The following is a 7,640-nucleotide window of genomic DNA, read 5'->3' as shown; positions in this document are numbered from 1 at the left end:
TGGATGGGTATCATCAAATTGGAGCCAGGTTTTCCCATAAAATCAGTGTCCTGTAGCATGTAACCACCAGCAGGCTGAAGCCATGAGCCAAAAGGGCATTCCCTAGAAGCAGATTTTAAGTGGACCTCCATCCAATTTCTTTCTGTATCCTCATGGTAAGAAAAGGAAAGGAGCTCCTTGATTTTTCCCAACAATAGTGGCTCCATTTGCACTTACCCAGTCCAGGATGGATATATTCACAACATCTATTCCAAGTATGTCATCAACATGTAATGAACTTGAGGCTATGCCTTCTGCTCAAAGTGAGGCATCTGTCTCACTCAATCCAGATGTTAGCAGTGGGATATTTGACAGGAATATCAGAGGATGAAAGGGTACTGGCAGGTGTTTCCCATTCTACTTGAACTGTTGTGATTAGATCTGTCTTTGTTCTGGTGTTGATTAGTCCCAGAAGTGCCCAAAGAACATTTTCAACTCCCACTCTGATCCAGCCTCCCTTTATTACTTTAGAAACTAAGTAGTTAGCTATTAAAAGTTTGAAATCCTCTCTTTTGGTCAAGATAGATAAGACATCCACTATGGAAGACTTAATATTTGTTCCATGTAAACTGCCACACGGCAGTAGTTTGTTCCATGTAAACTTTGTTCCATGTAAAATTTCCATGTAAAATTCCATGTAAAATTTCCATGTAAAATTTCCATGTAAAATTTGTTCCATGTAAACTGCCACACGGCAGTAGTTATTACCGTTTAACTGTGAACCGGAGTGATATGTATTGTATACAGGAACTCCCGGTATATAAATTCCATAAATAAATAAATAATATTTGAAAGTTGTTTCCCACTCTCAGTCTATAAAAGAGCACAGAGGGAAAATTGTGCTTGAGAAAAATTGTAAATCTGGGTTTGTTAAGGACAAACAGTTGTTATATCATAAATTGGAAAAGATGGAAATTATTCAAGAAGATTGAATTTAATGTTCTTTAAATTTTATGAAATCATCCAAGAAATCACATATGGATATATTAAGGAAATTTTATATAAAATTGTTGAAGGTTTCTTCTTATTTGATTCTACCTATCTTCCATGTAGTGGTATAGGTGAATCTATTAAAGCTCCTTTAGAGAAACCTGGGGTTTCTTTGGATAGTTTAGATCTAACTTGGGGCTTCCCAAACCTGTTCTGGGGACCCCACAACCAGTCGGGTTTTCAGGGTATCCACAATGAATATGCATGAGCCACATTTGCATACCACAGAGTCTCAGTATATGCAAATTTATCTCATGCATATTCATTGTGGATATCCTGAAAACCCGACTGGCTGTGGGGTCCCCAGGACAGGTTTGAGAAGCCCTGATCTAACTACTTGTCTTCAGGAATCCCAGAGATAGATACAAGTTATGACTGTTTTATTAGTTACCAATACCTATGATTTGGAATTTGATAAAAACTGGACTTTAAAGTTGTTTTTTCATTTACAAGATACTAGTTTATAGTATCAAAAATTTGCTACTTTTTCAGATGTTTCTAATTTAACACTGCATAGGAATATATTGTATCTTTTACAAAACTCAAAGGCACTATCTCTAGAAGCTAGTTTTTTTAATTGCCATGCAAATATCTAATTATGTATGTTTTATTGTAAACTGCCACAATCTGTAGAGTATGCATTTAATAAATCATTTTAAAGAAATAAATTAATTAAATAGTTCTCAGCACTGGGTCAAGGCTTCAGGACTGGGCATCATTGCTGGAACCAGGCCTAGACATTTGTTCCTGAACTGAGTCTTGTGGGGGTCAGGAGGGTCCCCCAAGATTTGCCAAAAGCCCCTGGTGGTCCAGCGAGGGTCCGGGAGCGATCTCCTGCACTCAGGACATCGGCTGCCAGTAATCAAAATGGTGCCGATAGCCTTTGCCCTTACTATGTCACATGGGCTACCGGTGCCATTGGTCAGCCCCTGTCACATGGTAGGAGCACAAGATGGTGCCGGCCATCCAGTGCTCCTACCATGTGACAGGGTCCGGCCAATGGCACGGATACCCTGTCACATGGTAAGGGCAAAGGGCCATTGGCGCCATTTTGATTAGTGGCAGCTGATGGCCCAGGAGCGGGAGGATGGCCCGGAGCGGGAGATCACTCCCGGGACCCCCACTGGACCACCGGGTACCTGTAAACGTTTTTGGGGGCGTCGGGAGGGTGGGGGAAGCTAAGGGGTTAGTTTTAAAGGGTCGGGGTGGGTTTAGGGGTTATTTTTGTGTGCCGTTTTTCCCGCCCTCCCCGAAAACTATAAGGGAACCCCCACGATCAATATCATGGGGTTTTCCTATCATTTTGGGGGAGCCCCGGATTTCTGACGATTTTGAAAATATTGACGATATTTTCAATCGTCCGAAGCCCGATTCACATCCCTACTATGAAGTACTCTTTTGATGAGAGCTACATTATATTAAAATAAAGGAAATATAGAGACCAAAGAGGAAAGGAGTATAAAATAATTGTGGACTGAGGGAGGGAAGAAGAGAGAGAGAGAGAGAAATATGGGAGAATATGTTTGGGAAAAGGAGGAGGATTGAAGACTTTGGTTAGGAGAGCATAGAGAGAAACTGGTCTGGGAAGGGATAGTGAGAAACTGGAAATAATTTATAAAAGAGGAAAAGAAATCCATTTTAAAATTAAGATTCAGTTTTTCATTAAAATATGTAAGGTATTTCAAATGTTTTTGCTTTTCAGCTGATGACAGAGCAGCACCAAAATTCAACAGGCAGTAGAAAAAAAAATACAGAACAATGTACCTGCAATTTTTCTTGTGTAAATAAAACTTAATTTTTATTTCATAATATAAAGAGCACATAATTTATGCCGTATGGCTCATTTTAAAAAAGTTTTAGTTTAGTTTCTACAGTGCAGACATCTTGGAAATGATAGGATGTATATGATAGCAACAGGAAGATGAACTTTATAACAAATCCACCTTTTGAAGTTTTAAAATTGCTCAAATTTCAAACATGAAGCATAATTCCCATTACAATAGGAATGCAATTTCTCTTAACACTTGCAATTCTCCACAAACATGTCTGCTTCTTGGTTTCTCTAGACACATATTTTTCTATTTCGCAAACTCTAAGAAGTTCTATGAGCCCAGGAAGGTCTCTAATTTTTTTCTTTTCTTGCAACAGACAGATATCTGAGAGTTTTATAGCATTTGGTAATTGATGTACAAATTAAGGGCCTTGCTGAAAGTGTTACTGCACCTTCTGTTGCTGACAGAACATTATGCAGAGCTAAGTATCTCTAAATTTCCCAATCAGTTAAAGCAAAAAAATAGTGTGAAAAACAGCTTTGAAAGAATATAACATCGGCTGTCATTCATGGTTCACCAAAGATTAGAACATCAGCAAATCTAATGAATCTGCTAAAACAGTACAGTGATAAAAAGAGAAGGCCTAGTGGCACAATTGAAGTAAACAAACAAACAAATCTTTAAAACTGCTAGTTTTGTATAATGCATGCCAACTGCTGGGTGCAAGATGGCTGAATACAGACTGATAAGCAGAAATAAAAGATGAAGAAAAGGATATTACATTTTTCAGAAAGCATCAAGTGATAGTCTGATCAGCTTTACTATTTTGATAAATGATGGTTTATCAACATCTAGAATATTAAGTAACTGTCCAAATGGAAAGAACTAAATTTATTATAAAGATCTATAAGTTAGCAAAAAAAAAAAAAAAGTGTTCACCTGCAGATATAACAAACATGTACACAGCAAAGCGATTCTTTGTAATCATTCTTCTTGGTCCTTATTCAGATATTTCCTTTAGGTTCTTAGGGTCCAATATACTGTAGCAAAAATTTAATGGACTTTTTAAAAATAAGATAACAAAATTAATACATCTGGGAAGTGTGGAAGATGCTGTCTTTCTGGAATGTAGGGAAAGTTTTGAAGCTGTTCTGTATGTAAGATGGGTAAACAAGCTGGATAATATGAAAGTAGAACAAAGCATTGAATATTGGATAAGAATGCACACTCATTTTGAAGAAATTGTTGTTCAGAACAAAGAAGTCTATTTTCCATGGCTGCACAAACAAATACACTGGCTGGCCCTGAAACCAGTGCCAGTTTATTGACATCAAATTTTACACTGGTTTCAGGGCCAGCCAGTGGCAGTTTTAAAGAGAAAGTTGGTAAGGCAGGAATAACTGGGTATCACTCCTGCCCCTTTATAGGATAAAGACCCCCACAGAAGGGGGAAGAGGAGGTCAGGGAGATCCTAGCCTTAACTTATTTGTTACTGGGGGGCAGTGGCTAAGGTGCCTTGGGAGACTCTGGCTGGACATTGCTCAGACCAATCCAGGTACGTCCTTCCTCTAGCTCTGGTCCTGGGTTATTGGCAGGGGTGAGGAGAGTAGAAGGGCTTAGAGAAGCCTCAGGAACTGCTAAAGCAGTGAAGAGTACTTGGGTGACCCCATTTTTGTATTTATGTTGTAATTTTATTTTTTTTGCTTTGAGGTTTTTTAAAATTATTATTTAATGTTTATTCTGATTTGACATATGAACCAAACCAAAATAAGAATTATAAAAATAATTTTATATATATATATAAATACCACAGCAAAAGAAAAAAAACAATTATCATACCTGAACATAATCTGCTTTGAAGTGCCTGAAAAGTGGAATGTAAACCAAAGAAAGAAAGAAAGAAAGAAAGAAAAATGGTGGTCAATGGATTATGCTCAGGTAAACATAAATTACCAGTGAGATACTCTAGAAGCACCACTTTTTTATATTAGCCTTATTAGTAATATTGCAGAGGGATATGTCAGAAACATTATTATTTGCAGATGTTAAAAAATGATAATGGATTAGCATGTTGGAAGAGTTGAAAACTATTAAGAGGGACTTTAAGAAAGTGGAAGAATGGTCAAGGGTTTTGAAAATGAGCTTCAATGCTAAAAATAATGAAATCATGCATTTGAGATGCAAAAATGTTCTAGCTACATGATCATTAACAAAGATAGGAATTGGATATGGTTAAACAAGAAAAAGATCTAAAACTAATCAGCTCAGATGAGCTGAAGGTAGTCAGTCAATATAATAAAACAACAGGGGATGCTTACAGTTTATTTGGTTGCACAGGCAGTGGTATCATCAGCAGGAAAAGGAGGTAATATTGTCTTGTAGAGATCACTAAGAAGATCCCACCTTGTGTGCTTTGTTGAAGTCTGGAGGCCATACCTTTTTAAAGATATTGAAAGCATACAAATGATTCAGAGAAGGGTTTATAACATTAGAGAGGACCTGCAACATAAACCCTATAAAGAAAAACACTAAAACTGTAGTCACTGGAAGAAAAAGGGCAAAGGAAAGATATGACAGAAATATGCACATATTTGACAGGCTTCAGTAAATTCTATGAAAGTGAAATTTTCTATAGAAAATGAATTTCAAGGACCAGGGATCATGATATGGAGGATGATTTAGAGGAAACATCACAAAAAACCTTTTTACTGAGTGGTAGATGCCTAGAATAATCTACTGTGACAGATCAGCCTATGTGTTGCTGGATTTTCAGCTGTTTGGCACCATAAGTATCTCAAGAGAGAATATGAGAACCTGGAAAGGAAGTGTAACCACATGAATTCTGGGGAATGGAATTCTTGAGGGTCCAGGACAAACAGGAAGTGATGTCATAGGGAAGAAATGTCCTGAGATATGTAGTTCAAGGACAGTTCCAGCAAGGCTTCCGATCAAGGAGGAACTGCTTGCTGCTACTCCTGAGCCTACTGTCCTCCCATGGTTCCTGTTGCCACAGGGGCTAGCTGGACCTGAGTTGCAGGGTGCTTTTTAAGAGAAAGTAGGTTTTGTGGAGTTTCTTTGAGGGGGTTATTTTGAGTTTATCCCCTTCTTTTCATTTTGGGTTTGGTGAGGCCTGGTCACCAGATAGGCATGGATCTCATGCTTACATTATGAAACTGTAGATGGAACAGGATTGGGAGGTTACAGTATTACCCTTGACTCCTCCAAGAACAGAGGCAAGAGAAAAGGTAATAAGGAGAAACAATAGTTAAAAATGCTCTGTGGTTCTGCAGGTCATGGGGTAGCTGGGATGGAACCAGCAGGATAAGTATCCCCAGAAAACAAATGGATCAATGATAACTAGTTGATGGTGATAAGATGGTAGAGAATCAATTAAGAAAACAACTAAAACAGACTTGGCTAAGGATCAATATCCTACAAGTGTTCAAGCTCCAGCAGCTGGCATGTATCCTTATTTTGTGGACTGGAATATCTGGGCAGACTAGATGGGACAATTTTTTTTATGTGCCATTATCTTTTGTTAATGTGCTTATAGTATGATAAGGTACTCACCATATGATAAACACCTCACCAAGGCCTAGATTCATCATTTTGCTATAATTTTTAGCATGAATAGTGCCTGTGATAAAAAATGGGGCATGGTTAGGATAATATTTTGAGGGGGAAGAGAGAACAAGAAATAGAAAGAGAACTTCTTTAGAAGGCTGTCATATTAGACAACTATTTATACCACTATAGGATTGTCATCTAGTAACTCGAGGTGAGATTTTGGTGGTGGTTTGGGGGCAGTTTGGGGTGGTGGTTTGGGGGGCAGTTTTACATTCACAGTCAGATGTACGAACAGCAAAGTGCACATCAGTGAAGATTTGATGTGATTCAGAATGAGGAAATAAACACATATATGAGATTTCAAAAATGTACTCTCATCCTAGCTTGTTGCACTCTCTGCCAGGTTGCTATCAAGCTAGGGTGAGAGTACATTGTATAAATCTCATCTTTGTGTATTTTTCCTCATTCCAAATCATATTAAATCTTCACTAATGTGTACTGTAGGGATGTGCATTGTTTTTATGAAGAATTAAAATATTGAACGATATTTCTTAATTCGTCCTGTATCAGGGGTCCCCGAAAATGATAGGAAAACCCCACAAAATTTCATATGGGTTTCTTATCATTTTTTGGGGGGAGAGGGGGGAGAAAGGGCACACAGAAAAAAACCCACCAAACCCACTCCAACCCTTCAGATCTATTTATTTACAATTATCCACCCTCCCGAACCCCAAAAACTTGTCTAAAGCTCCTGGGGGTCCAACAGGGGTCCCAGGAGTGATGTCCCCCTCTCGGGCCATTGGCTGCCACTAATCAAAATGGCACCGATGACCTTTTGCCCTTACCATGTGACAGGGGCTATCGGTGCCATTGGCCGGCCCCTGGTCACATGGTAGGAGCAATGGATGGCCTGTGCCATTTTTTAAGATGGTGCCAGCCATCCATTGCTCCTACCATGTGACAGGGGCCGGCCAATGGCACCGATAGCCCCTGTCACATGGTAAGGGCAAAAGGCCATCAGTGCCATTTTGATTAGTGGCAGCCGATGGCCCGAGAGGGGGACATCACTCCTGGGACCCCCGCTGGACCCCCAGGGAATTTAGGAAAGTTTTTAGGGGGGGTGGGAGGGTGGGGGATTGTAAATAATTAAATCTGAAGGATCGGGGTTTGTTTGTTTTTTTTGGATCGGGACAGCCGAAAAAAAAACAAACGGTCAGAACTGTGGGAAAAACAATTTCCCACAGTTCTACGAAAATGAAACCGGAAACGATT

General features: G+C 39.1%; 1 long non-coding RNA gene across 1 annotated transcript; it reads right to left on the bottom strand.

The window, feature by feature from the left end:
- Positions 1-3,898: 3,898 nt before the first annotated feature.
- On the bottom strand, positions 3,899-5,250 carry LOC115088881. Its single transcript, XR_003855957.1, has 3 exons — positions 5,120-5,250; positions 4,641-4,665; positions 3,899-3,976 (listed from the first exon to the last, which is right to left on the bottom strand). It is a non-coding gene; the product is annotated as an uncharacterized LOC115088881 (long non-coding RNA).
- Positions 5,251-7,640: the final 2,390 nt, after the last annotated feature.

This window comes from Rhinatrema bivittatum, chromosome 3, assembly GCF_901001135.1.
Source record: "Rhinatrema bivittatum chromosome 3, aRhiBiv1.1, whole genome shotgun sequence".
Taxonomy (NCBI): domain Eukaryota; kingdom Metazoa; phylum Chordata; class Amphibia; order Gymnophiona; family Rhinatrematidae; genus Rhinatrema; species Rhinatrema bivittatum.
The sequence above is the reverse complement of the archived record's forward strand: the minus strand, read 5'-3'. Positions and strand labels throughout refer to the sequence as shown.